An 11,921-nucleotide genomic window follows, 5' to 3' on the forward strand; every position below is an offset into this window, starting at 1 on the left:
CTTGATTTAATGAGATTATTATGGAATAGACTGAGTCTGTTAGAATTTGCCAGAATAAAAGCAAATGAAAAAAAAGGAAAAAGAAAAAGCACAGTTACCATCTATCAAGTTAGAAGTGTGTGTAAAAATTACATGAGGAGTCCAGAGTTTGCCTCAGATGCAATAATGGCCTCATTCTCTAGAGTGATAAGGTGACTGATTATCCTTCCTTCCTTCCTCTTAGAAAGAAGGGAGGAAAAGAAAAAGAGAGAATAGTAATATATCTCCTGTTTCTAATGCTGATATGCAATCCAAAGGGATTTGAGCCAACTTGGAGTGCTCTTTGAAACCAGCAGTAAAATTAATTAGTAAAGTTTGAGAGGGCTGTGGATAGGAGGGATAATACAGAGAAGAGTTCATTCATTAGCTTTGAAGAGGAGCCCTTCCTAAGCAAGTGTTTCACATTTGGATAGAGGATGAAATTGTTAAATAATCCCTTTCCCTGTACATTTATTTTGGTTGCTCCTGATTGTTTGAAACAGAAGTGAGTTGAGGGGGAAGGTCTCACACGCAAATTGTAGTGCTGTTATTTAGAGTGATGCATTTTCTTCTGTGACTTCACTTTAATGACAATTCTCTGCTTCTGGTACATATACTTACTTAAATGACATAGAAAGAATAGACAGTATTTTGAGGGATGCTCCCAGTAGGAATTTCTCTTCATCCTTATTTTGCTGTTTCTCCTTCCTTTATATGTAAGGAATAAGCTGTGTCATGCCTGTGCCAAATCAAGAGCCCTATATTGCCTCTCTGAGGACACCTCTCTTGCTTATGCTGCCTCAAGAACACCTGAGACACAGTGGGCACCCTTCCTTGAAGAACAAAGTAGATTTCTAAATAGATTTTGGGTTGTTTTTCTCTTTGCATAGGTCTTAAGTAGTGCTGGGGAAGACAGTTTCTGCTTACAAGTTACCATCTGAACAACCGTATCACATTATTTTTATAGAGGCCTTGGGAGAAAGGGAAGTCTCAAAACTGAAAATGACCTTTTTGTCTAATCCTGTTTTCTCAATACTAACCAGGGCTTGCAAGTGTACAGGATTCGGCAGAGCTGTGCTCACGCTTGCAGAAAGTTCAAACCGATCTTATTCTGCAATCTGAAAATGCATGAGAGAAAAAACCATTTTCTCCTAAAGAAATCATAAAAATATATTGAAAATAAAGTCCCTGCAGGGTCTTTGAACTATTAAAAAAATGGTGCTGCCAATCAGACTTCCCTGGTGTTACTGAAAAAATACAATGTCAGTCAGAATAACTTTTCTTTTACATTATATGCATGATCATAAATAAGAGTTCAGTAATATTAAACATAGCCAATGGAAAAACTGCTTGTCACCCACAGAAAATAATGAAATAGAAAGCCCTTAGCAAAGGCTGCTGTAGAATCAGTTTAATTTGGACACAGAATTGCAGAGACCTCATGCAGACCTCACTTGGCAACTCTTACTTTCTTCAGTCTTCTGTTTCTATCATTGCTATTTTTAGCCCCATATGTAAAAATATGTTTTTGCCAAGGAGCAAAGGCAGGATAAATTGCAGAAAACTTGTAAGCAAATAAAGAGATCACAAAGCTTACAGGACAGTCGCAGTTGCAGTTTTGTTAAGCTGCTTCCCATTTGTTCCTTGGTTTTGTGTTATCTATTTTGATCATAAGTCTGCCCAGGGAAGAACTTGGTCTTTAAGCTTCCTTGCTTATGCTTAAAGCCTGCAGCACATTGTTTGTACCTATGTAAATAAATTACTTACTCTTACAGGAGAAGATCTGCATTGCCCCACTCCAAGGAAAACTGGGAATATTTAAAGTAATTTAGTGATAGCACTTTGTACAAAGTGCCCCTATAATGGATGTGGGCAGCCTCAAGTTCTCAGCTCATGGTCTGCTCTTTCTGAGACGTATTGCTTGGCACACTGCCATGCTGAGAGGTCAATGTGGCCTGCAGGCAAGCCAGAAGCCATGTCTCATCTCTGGCCAGCTCAAATTGTTGAAATATAGAGATTTGTCAGCACCTTTCTCTGTAACCATTCTGGAGAAGTTTTACTGTCACTGAAATATTTAGGATAACAACCTGAGCGTCGTCTGAATAAAAAATAGCTGGCTGTGGAGAGCAGCTACCAGTTGGGGAGAGCTTTTGGCTATTCAACAGAGGCATTTTTATGCAGCTGAATAGAACAACTGACTGCCTGCTGTTATGCCAGGAAGGTATGGATCTTCAGTAGTAAACCCTTCAGCATGTCTGCAAGTCTATGAGAATGCCTTGGATAGTCACTGGGGATGATGTGGCATGGGTTAGCGACATGTAGGTGGATTTTGCCCAGAGATACTTTTTAGCAGGTGTAGTCCATTCTTACAGGAGGTCTAATTTGTTCCAACTGGTCACTAATTGTAAGATGGTTTATCTTGAGTTGCTGATGGTTAGTAGACACATTCTAATTGCTGTTTGTTCGTATGTCTGTTCATGGTTCGATTGTACAGAGTTATACTTGAGTGGTGTTTCCTGTTGGAATGCATTTCTTTGTGAGGCAATGTGAGTACTGCAGAGCTCTTCTGTGATGTAGGAAGTATTCTTTGTGTGTTTGTAGTGAGTAAGGTATAGGTTAAAAGAAGAATTACTGTACTAAATATATGCACATGAATTATAGAATGGCAGCTGGGTTGGCCAGGAGGCTGGACTCTTTGAATTCAGTAGAAAATTTAGCTGTGTATAGTTTATTTGTTTTGTTTTTAGTTTAGGTTTTTTTAGTTTGTTTTGCCCTGTTCTTTAAAATATCTTTTAATCTCCAATGACTCCAGGAGCTACATACAATACTTTTGTACTGCATCTTTGTAACTTTAGCAAATACTGATTCACAGAAATGGAACAGTCAGGTGGGAAATTCTTGTTGGAGAAGTGCAAGCCTTCCTCATTGCATGGGGAATGGGCAGTGGAAACTGCTCTCTATGTCTAATCAGACCTAGCACCAGTGACGTGCTAATAAAAGTGTCAGGCCTTGGGACTAGTAATTTACACCCATGTTTTCAGATTCTCTGTAAAGAAACTCTCGTTGTGAATGAAAAATGATGTGTGAATCTGTACAGCTAGACTGAAAAGAAGCAGATGCTAACATTTCTAGAATTAATATTTTTGCCTTAAAGACGCATCTGTCATCACTCTCCACTTTATAAGGGTGGAGGAGCACTTATCTAAATAAACATGGCAGCTGTTTTATATGATGGGTCTTTTTTTTAAATAGCAAGAAAATATTGTATAATTTTGAAAGGTTTAGGGGCCATTAATGTTAACTTACAATAATAGTTTGGTGTGTGTAGCTGTTCTCTGCTGTGGAATAATTTCAAATAACACTTTTTCTCATAATCAGAGTACCACCCTGCATGAGTAGAGGGAAGATTAATAACTAAAAGTGTGTGCAACTGAGAGCACTGCAAATGCTGGAAACTTGCTGAGAAGAGAGTTCTGCATTGTAATCTCAGGAGCATGTTAAATAAAATAAAAGGCAAGAGCTTTTGGAGAAGTAAATTATCAAAGTTCTCTGCTTAAGGATAATGGTTGCAATATAAATAATTCACATGTTTTTCAAATGTTGTAGCTTGGCCAATTCACATACGTTTTTCTAGTACTTCAACGAATCTTATACATAAAAATTTATGTTTCTGTTTCCTATGAGAGTCTTTAATGAGTGACTTTACACTGATTTTAAGACCATTTAACATCATTAGACAAGTACAAAGGAGACTTAACCAGGCCAAGGAGACACCTACACTTGTAATCAAACCCAGATTTTATTTGCTTGTTTATTGTCTCTTTGAGGGACTAATAATGGTTTTTGATGATGAGGCAGAAAGCCAAATAAAAGACTGCTTTGTAATTTGTATTTCCAGTTGCATGTGATGTGACCCTATTTCTGAAATGTAAAATGCAGAAAGATCTTCCTGTGTGAGAAATCCCAGAGGTGAAAAATTCTTCTTGGGGTATATGCCCCTTTCACCTGGTTCTGGAAACATAATCCTTCTTTCTCGACAACCTCATAGTTCATATGGTTCTTTTACTTTTTGCCTGCTCTGCACTTCTGTTTTGAAGTGCTTTGGTTAGCAGGACATTATTGGAAAGGTAGGGACAAGTGTTTCCACCTATTCTGTCCATCTTTTTGAATGAAGTTGGCCATGTGCTGTGGCCTTGCATGGAATTTAGGTATGGCCATCTACTTTGGGAATGCCACATGAGCTTAGCTTGGAGATAAATTCCAAGCTGGTTAACTTGCTGTAATGGGGCTGACCCAGACCAAGAAGAGCAGCAGGCCTTTAGACAGTTGCCGAAAGAGCTGGCCTGCCCAAAATATAGCCAAGTCTGGTGTGCTAGAAATGCCTAAATGGCACCATATTGCTGTAGAGGCTTCACCATGCCTAAGGTGTAAGATTCCCTGTGAAAATTGCCAGCTGGGCATCAGCCTTTTGCAGATGCTTTGCTACCAATGAGAAGCTATTAATTAGCAACAGGATCCCACCCATAAAGGAATAGCAATAGCTAGATATGAACTTTATTGTGAAAAAATTGGAAACAAAGACTTGGAATGTCTGAATGTGTGTCATGGTGGAGTGTAAAGGAGGAATGGGTTTCTTTTCATCCACCCACTTCCCATGCATGTGCAGATTGTTTGCAGGCTAGGAATGAGAGAAAAAAAACAAACCTGTTATTCTTCTATCAGTCTTGCTAGTCAGGATAGGAAATGTCAGCATTTGCTGCTGATACTTCTCTAAGTCATTACCCCTGGAGGAAGGAGAAAGTGGCAGAGGAACTCTAACTTGTAAATGGTTCCTAATCAAAATGCTTCTCAAGGCTATTTGCGGAGAACTGCAGATTCCTCAACGCCCCTTGCTCAGGCTTCTGTTTAAGACTAAGACATGTTACTTTACCTTGATCACAAGCCAGAGTGTGCCCTACCCTGGAGTAGAGCCAAGTCACATCTTTGGGGATGGACAGCTGTAGGTAGTACAAAGCAGTGGAATGATGCACAGTGGTATTACAGATGTTGCTGTAGATAGGTGCCACTGGTTGACAATGAGTCTAATCCTATACCACTTTAGGTAGATTGAAGCTACCCCTATGACTATTTCACTGTAGGACCAGTTTCATAACCTACTGTTTTCATAAAAGTAGCCTAGTTTTCCTAAAACTTTATTTTCCGAGAAATCCTCTGATTGAGCTGCAGTTTACCACTTTCTCTTGCAGTTTACCTCTTTCTCACATAACATTTTAAAGTCTATTTTTAAGTCACTTTGCTAAATGCCTAGGACAAACAGGATCTCCTGTTAATGAAAATCTTTGATGGATGCATTAAGGAAGAAGTGCATATGTAATCCTATATTTCCTGAGGTTAACTCACCAGTATACTTGGAGCATAACATTCAAGGAGTGTAGATGCATATATAAAGGTCCTGTAAAAATCTAGAAGTAGTGTCTTTACTACTACGACAGTATGATTTATTTTACCATGGATATTCTACAGATACCAGTGTGCTTTATCATCAGACCTTCAGATAAGGTCATCCAAAAATTGTAGAAATAACTGGTGAAGGATTAAGTCTCAACCTCCCCAATACCTCACTGCCCTGAATCACAGAAGGAGATTTGTTCTCTTTGCTTGTGAATGGAACAGTGATTTGATGTGAACTATTCTCGTAGATTTTGACCTATTAATAAATTTTCAGAGTTAAGGTGTGTAGTTACCTGCTTCTAAATTGTGTGGGTTTTGCTCTTCCAAGAACAACCTTGATTGGTTTTACTCATTTGCATCCCAAAACCTGAAGTTTCAAACCATTCAATGAAATGATGCTCATATTGTCTACAAGAAAGTATCTGCTGAATAGAGAGTCTTTAGTTTGTATCTAAATGCCAGATGTCAGAATTTAGGCATTTGGAAATTTAATTCACTCAAATCGTACAATTTATTCCTGCAGATAACTGAATTATTTAAAATTAATGCTCTAAGGCAAAGCTGTGTGGATACATCTGTAAGTTTCTGGTTGTGACCAAGTATTTTAAAGAATGGTGATGAAGTGAGAGTCAGAATTGTCACTGTTCTCAGGGTAACAATGGTTGTACTACTCTGTGTATGCAAGAAACACACTGGGGACACTGGAGGGATTTAATAACTGTATCTCTGTGAACAAACTGTTCAGAAGGCAAAGCTGTTCTCAGAAGGGAGATCAGTACTGCACTGTAATGTGGGAGTCAGAAGTGGGGGTGAAGAGTGTCATTGATAGTTGCCAAAGTGTGGGGTTTATAGGAGTACCATTTACTGTAGATGTAATGAGAAAAGCTCATGAGGTACTATCACAAAGCTTAGGCTGTAGAAAAATAAGCCAAAAAAAGGAAAAAAACCCCTTTGTGCAAGTTTATCTTATGAAAAGCAAATGATCTTAATATAAATACATTGTGGCAGTGGTTATAATTTTGCAGGCATTGAGTTAGGACTTTGAAATGTTATGCAAATGCACTGGTGGTGTATACACAACTGTACACCCACTGGACTGTGCTTCATGTGTTCTTGAAGCCAATGAAAACAAAGCAGGCTCTAACTGATTCAGGGGAAAAGTCATGGCTGCAAGAAGCCAGGACCTGTTTTACAGAGCTACTGCTCTGCTTATAATAACTGACGTTAGGAAAGTCCCTTGGATTTAACCCTAACTTTCTTATTATTTGGAATAGGACATGAATAATCTGAAGAAGCTTGTTAGTGGTTTTTGAATTATTTTTCTGGCCACAGAGTTTCCATGTTTTATTGCAATTTTTGTTAGAAATAGTTCTTTTTAGAAGAGGAATAAATAATCATGTGGCTCACAGCAAAGCTTCTATAGTCACTGGAGACCTCTGGCGCAACAACTAAATTAATCATGAATAGCTGAACTCCCTTCTGCAGTGGTGTGCCAGAATTGTTTCCTTGCCAATGTCTTTGCTTCCCATCTGCCGTCTCCACAAAGCTGTCGCTCTTTACCCACAAGGTGGTGAAGAACCCCCTTTCTGCAGTGTGCAGCTGCCTTCCTGGGCCATTGCTGCCTAAGTGATTATCTTGGCTCATTTTTCACCATTGCCTGTGCAACTTCTAGGACTTTTGGTCAAAGTGCTGTCATCCAAAGTGGACTGAAAAACAGTGGAAAGACCTCCACTGGGTTGTACGGCCTTTGGGGAAGTGCTTGCCTACATCGGACCTTGAAATCTACTTCTTCCACCTGGTGTGTATGTTCTAACCTCCAGCCTTGTCTCTGTTTGAGTGTGCCCTGTGCAGCAACTGGCAGGGAGATTCAGGGGGAAGCATAGTTTGTATAAAGATGTCTGGCTCATAGAAAACATCAAGGTATGTGGAGGATAGGGTACCTGTGGTACCTGTGTTTTGTGGCTGCCTATTAATAATGAGCTATTTTTAATTTCAGAAAACTTAAGCCTTTTGCACTATTACCTAGCATGGACTTTATAAGGCACAGTGACAGCAATCAGTTTAACGAGACCTGCAGCAAGGAAAAGTTTGATTAGTAAGTGAATGAAGTGGGAGTAAGGGATAGAGATGATGTGAAAGGATTCAGACTAGAGGAAAAGCTGGATTTGAGATGCTGGTCTGCTTCCTGAAAGCAAGAACTAACCTGCTATATAGTATTAAAACATTAAGTGTAGTTGGTAAATTTGAGAAAATTAAGCTAAGTTTTTAGATAGTCTTCACTGGGGAAAAAAAAGAAAGATAAGTATTGATCTGTTGCTGGAAATAGTGCCTAGGATAATTAAACAGTCCGCAAAGGTGCTTGTGGTGCATTGTGAATCCAGCCATCTCTGAGTTTTTAAGAGATACTCTTGTTTCTGTTTTGGTTTTTTTCCTTAGCTCACTATCAACTAGCAGAAGAAGGAATAGATTACATTGTTGAAAGCTCTGCCTTCTGGATGAAACTTCAGAGACATTAAAAAGCACCTAATGAAAGAATAATTTATGGGAGACATTACTTCTGCTTGCAGGAGAGATTTGTTGAAATAGATCTAACCCTGGAAAAAGCCTCAGCTGCTGAACTATCCAGGAGAAGGATCAATAAAATAATTGCTCTCAGAGCAGAACAAATACATGGGATGCATCTGAAAGCATCCAGCCCTTAGGATGGTTGATGGCCAGTCCGGAACACAGGTATCATCAATCCCTTTAGGCACTTGGGAGTGAAAAAACCAGCACAGGAACGGCATGAAGAAAAATGCCTCATCTCATGAGAAAAGCACATTAGCTATGGACACAGACTTGTACCACTGTCCCTGTTAATCTAGGAATAGAGATTATGTTCCCAGAACAGCAGGGAAAAAGGGACAAAGTATGCACCACAATTAAACCTTACAGGGCTTCCAAGAGAAAAGGGGTTATATATCACTTTCAACAGAGCCAAGAGCTGAGTGTGGAAGCCGTAGAGGAGAGAGGCCTGCTGGCTGTTCAGCTGTGTGACTTTGCAAGTAGGCTATTGGGTCAGCAAACAATTTGATTTCAGCTGGATTGTGAAGCCAGATGCAATATCATCCCAGCAACACTTCTGCATAGTGCTATTAGACTGGAGAAATGTGGCCAAGTGCTGGTTGCACTGTTCCCCAGCTGAGAGCAGACTGTTGTGACCACCTCCAAAGAGCCCTTCTGCAGTTCCAGCAACTGTGAAATCTAGGACCAGCCTATGCATACCTTAAAGAAAGTTATTGTGCAACCCATAATTTCAGGTTTCAGAATGGTCCCTTTCACCCAAGGCAGTAAATACCCTGGTCTTCCACCTCCTCCCCCAGGACACTCAGTGCAACTCATGTTTTTGTGAAACTTGAAAGAAGCAGGACAAGCAGCTCCCCAACAGTCTGATTTCAAAGTGGAAGTCTATATCTCAGGAGAGTGAACTTCAGTCTAAAGGAGGATGCTGAGATATTTCAGCTAACAAACAGAAATCCACTTCCTTCTACAGAAGAGCAATCTATTTTCTTAGTCTAGCCAATCCCAGGAAAAGTGGCTCTTGTGAACTGGAATGGATGGCAATACTGGAAAGACCTGGTACCTACATGTCACTTTGTACACACTGTATTTGGTTAACATAACACATAATTTGGAACACATAACAGTGTTTAGAGCCCTGATTCTATCATAAATTACTAATTAATGAATTAATGTAGTTAATCTTTCAGCAGATGGATACAACCATATACACAATTACTTCCAAAAGAGGGAGACTTTTTGGTTCTTGGTTTTAGGTCAAGATCTTCTAACTCTGTGACACTTTGCAACTGCACTTGCAATTTGCTAGGAGCTCAGGGACATGAATTTACATTAGTTGGAGACAACTAGTCAAACTTTTTTGTTATTGCAGCTTGTTGATGATACAGACTGTGCACCTAACAACTTGTATCATAAGAGTGTATATGGAAGGAGAGGTGGTGGAAGTCAAACCTGCTAGAAACTGATGGAGTTTTTTATGCTTCTTTTGCTTTTGATGTCTTTGTATCAGACTGAGATTAGAAATTGAAATAATTTCAAGAATTATGCCTTTGCTTTGCCTCAGAGTTGGTTTAGTAATTTATTCACAAGAATCTTGTATCTCACCATTTCTAATCTGTGTAGATTTTAAGGTGATTTTTAAGACATTTAAGAAGTTTTATTTATATCCACACTAATTTGCATGACCTGGTGTTAAAAGATATGTGAGCTCTGCAGAGCATTTGCTTCACACACAATTCTTAGGACACCACTTTAGACTGTCACCAGGGCCACTTTCAAAAGACTTTCTGTAGGGTTGGTATTGCAGAAAATAGGGTTTGATATCTAGATCCAAAGTTAAAAAATTTGGCATGTACTGTAGAAATACCTGCTGTTTTTAATTGAAGCCCAAGATCTCCGTATTCTGAATTTTATCCAACACTTTTTAGAGAGGCGTTTTAAAAATCTAGGCGACAAATCAGGCAGGAATGTGGGAAGCTCTGGCTTGTCTGTCTGACTGATGTGTTGATTGCTTTTATGCTGAGAACTGTATTGCTACTTGGTGCATTTCCTAAAAATCTTCTTCCTCCTGTGACCCTTTCAGGGAACTCTCACTGTGCATGACATGGCTGTTTCAAGGGCCCTGAAATACTGTGTGGAGGTGAAGTTATTTCCAGAGTCTGTCCACCCCATGCTGCACCAAGAGTTGTACAAAAAGTGGAGTGTCTTTCATCTGATTTGGGAGAGAACACCTTTCCAGATTAAATTTCCAGACGAAACCCACACTCTGAGTATTCTCTCCCTTTGTACCTGAAGTCTATTTACATGGCACATCAGGGACTGTACTCTGTAAACTCAATGTATGGGTTTTCAGGGCATGTGATTCTAAATGCATTTTGGAGATGCTTGCATAGTACATGTTGCTGACCTGGTTTAAATTTCTAGTACACATTTGGGAGTTAGTCAGTCTTTATTATCACACAGCAGTTGATAAGTCAGAGCTCCTGGAGGCCACCAGGTGTATGCAAGCCAACATACTATCCAGTCCACCTAGGAAGCCCTACACACATCGGCTGATGTGATGTAATGAAACGAGTCCGGAATGCCTTAATATTTTTTTAATTCCAGAATGGTAATACTCATTGTTATCTGAATCTTAAATATATGTCCATCTCTTTACTGATGTATTTATTGCCTTTATGCCTTTTCTGTCACAGAAATGATAATGTTTTTATGTTCATGGTGACTCTAGTTACTTGCATTGGGGCAGAGTAGCTGAAGACAAACAGTCACACAGTTGTGTGTTTATTTGGCTTCTCTTGCCACTGGCACAGGGCAGACTTGCTCAGTAGTGACCCTGTTGAACTTTCAAAGAATTTTTTTTCATACTGGTGGTGTAAAATCTTTCTTCATAGCTGGAGACAGCCTTGAACATCTGTCTTAGTTCTTACAACAACCCTACTGAGTCTACAGTTTGTGTCTGACCATGCTCTTAATGTCTGGAATATGTATTCCAGAGTTAAGAGAGATGTTCTTTTGATATTTTCTTTTATTTTTCTTTTCTGTAAGGATAGGCTCCCTGGTAGCAAATGAAACTTCATTTCACACTTCTTCTAGAATAAAAGTTAAAAATAGATGTCTACAAACCACTGAATCCTAATGCCAGTCAGGACTTAGACAAAATATTCTGCAAAATCAATGGAAATTTTACTTTTGTTAGAGGATGAGCAGTCTTTCAAGTGCAAGGTGAACATAGGGCAAAACTAAGGAGGAATCCTTTTTAGATGATTTATAGCTTCACTAAAGCACAGAGATGAAATCTGAAAGTCAAATAGAAATTGAGATACCCACAAGAAACCTGTTTCTCGATAATACTGATATTAACCTTTAACCTTAAATAACATGTATGTAAAATAATATTAAGTTTAGACATGCTCTTTATCAGTAGCAAACAAATTGGGAGTGTGGAAATCTCTGTCCTACTGGGATTTCATGAGTGCTTTAAAAATCTGCTAAAGACAATCTGTTGGTGGTGATCACTTTCTTGCCCTCATGGTATTTGAAGCCCAAGGTTCTTGGAGGTTAGTTACAACAGACTCCCAACTTGCAGACATTTTCCTGCAGACATTTTTTATCTGTCTGTCCCAGCACATAGGCTGCACACATGCTGTGCACCAGGCACAAACTGCACTTCGTCCTTCCTCCAATGGGTCACAGCCTGGATGTGTGTCTGTCTTAGTCTGAAAGACAAGTGTCTGCCAAGAAAGGCAGGAACCTCTTCTTAATTTGGAGAATGTAAACCACCTCCCTCCAAATTATTATAATTTTGAAATTAAGGGGCTCTCAGGCAAAGACATGGGAATAGGAGTAACAGTTCTTTACTAGGAAAATGAAAATAGAAATACAGTATTACA

The 11,921-nt window shown here is 39.2% G+C and overlaps 1 protein-coding gene across 4 annotated transcripts in view; it reads left to right on the forward strand.

Moving 5' to 3' along the window:
* Nucleotides 1–11,921, forward strand: part of BMPER (BMP binding endothelial regulator) — a 313,199-nt gene that overhangs the window by 57,280 nt on the left and 243,998 nt on the right. The gene's annotated exons all lie outside the window — the stretch shown is intronic.

The sequence above is a fragment of the Sturnus vulgaris genome, chromosome 1, assembly GCF_052056855.1.
Source record: "Sturnus vulgaris isolate bStuVul1 chromosome 1, bStuVul1.hap1, whole genome shotgun sequence".
In the NCBI taxonomy this organism is placed as follows: domain Eukaryota; kingdom Metazoa; phylum Chordata; class Aves; order Passeriformes; family Sturnidae; genus Sturnus; species Sturnus vulgaris.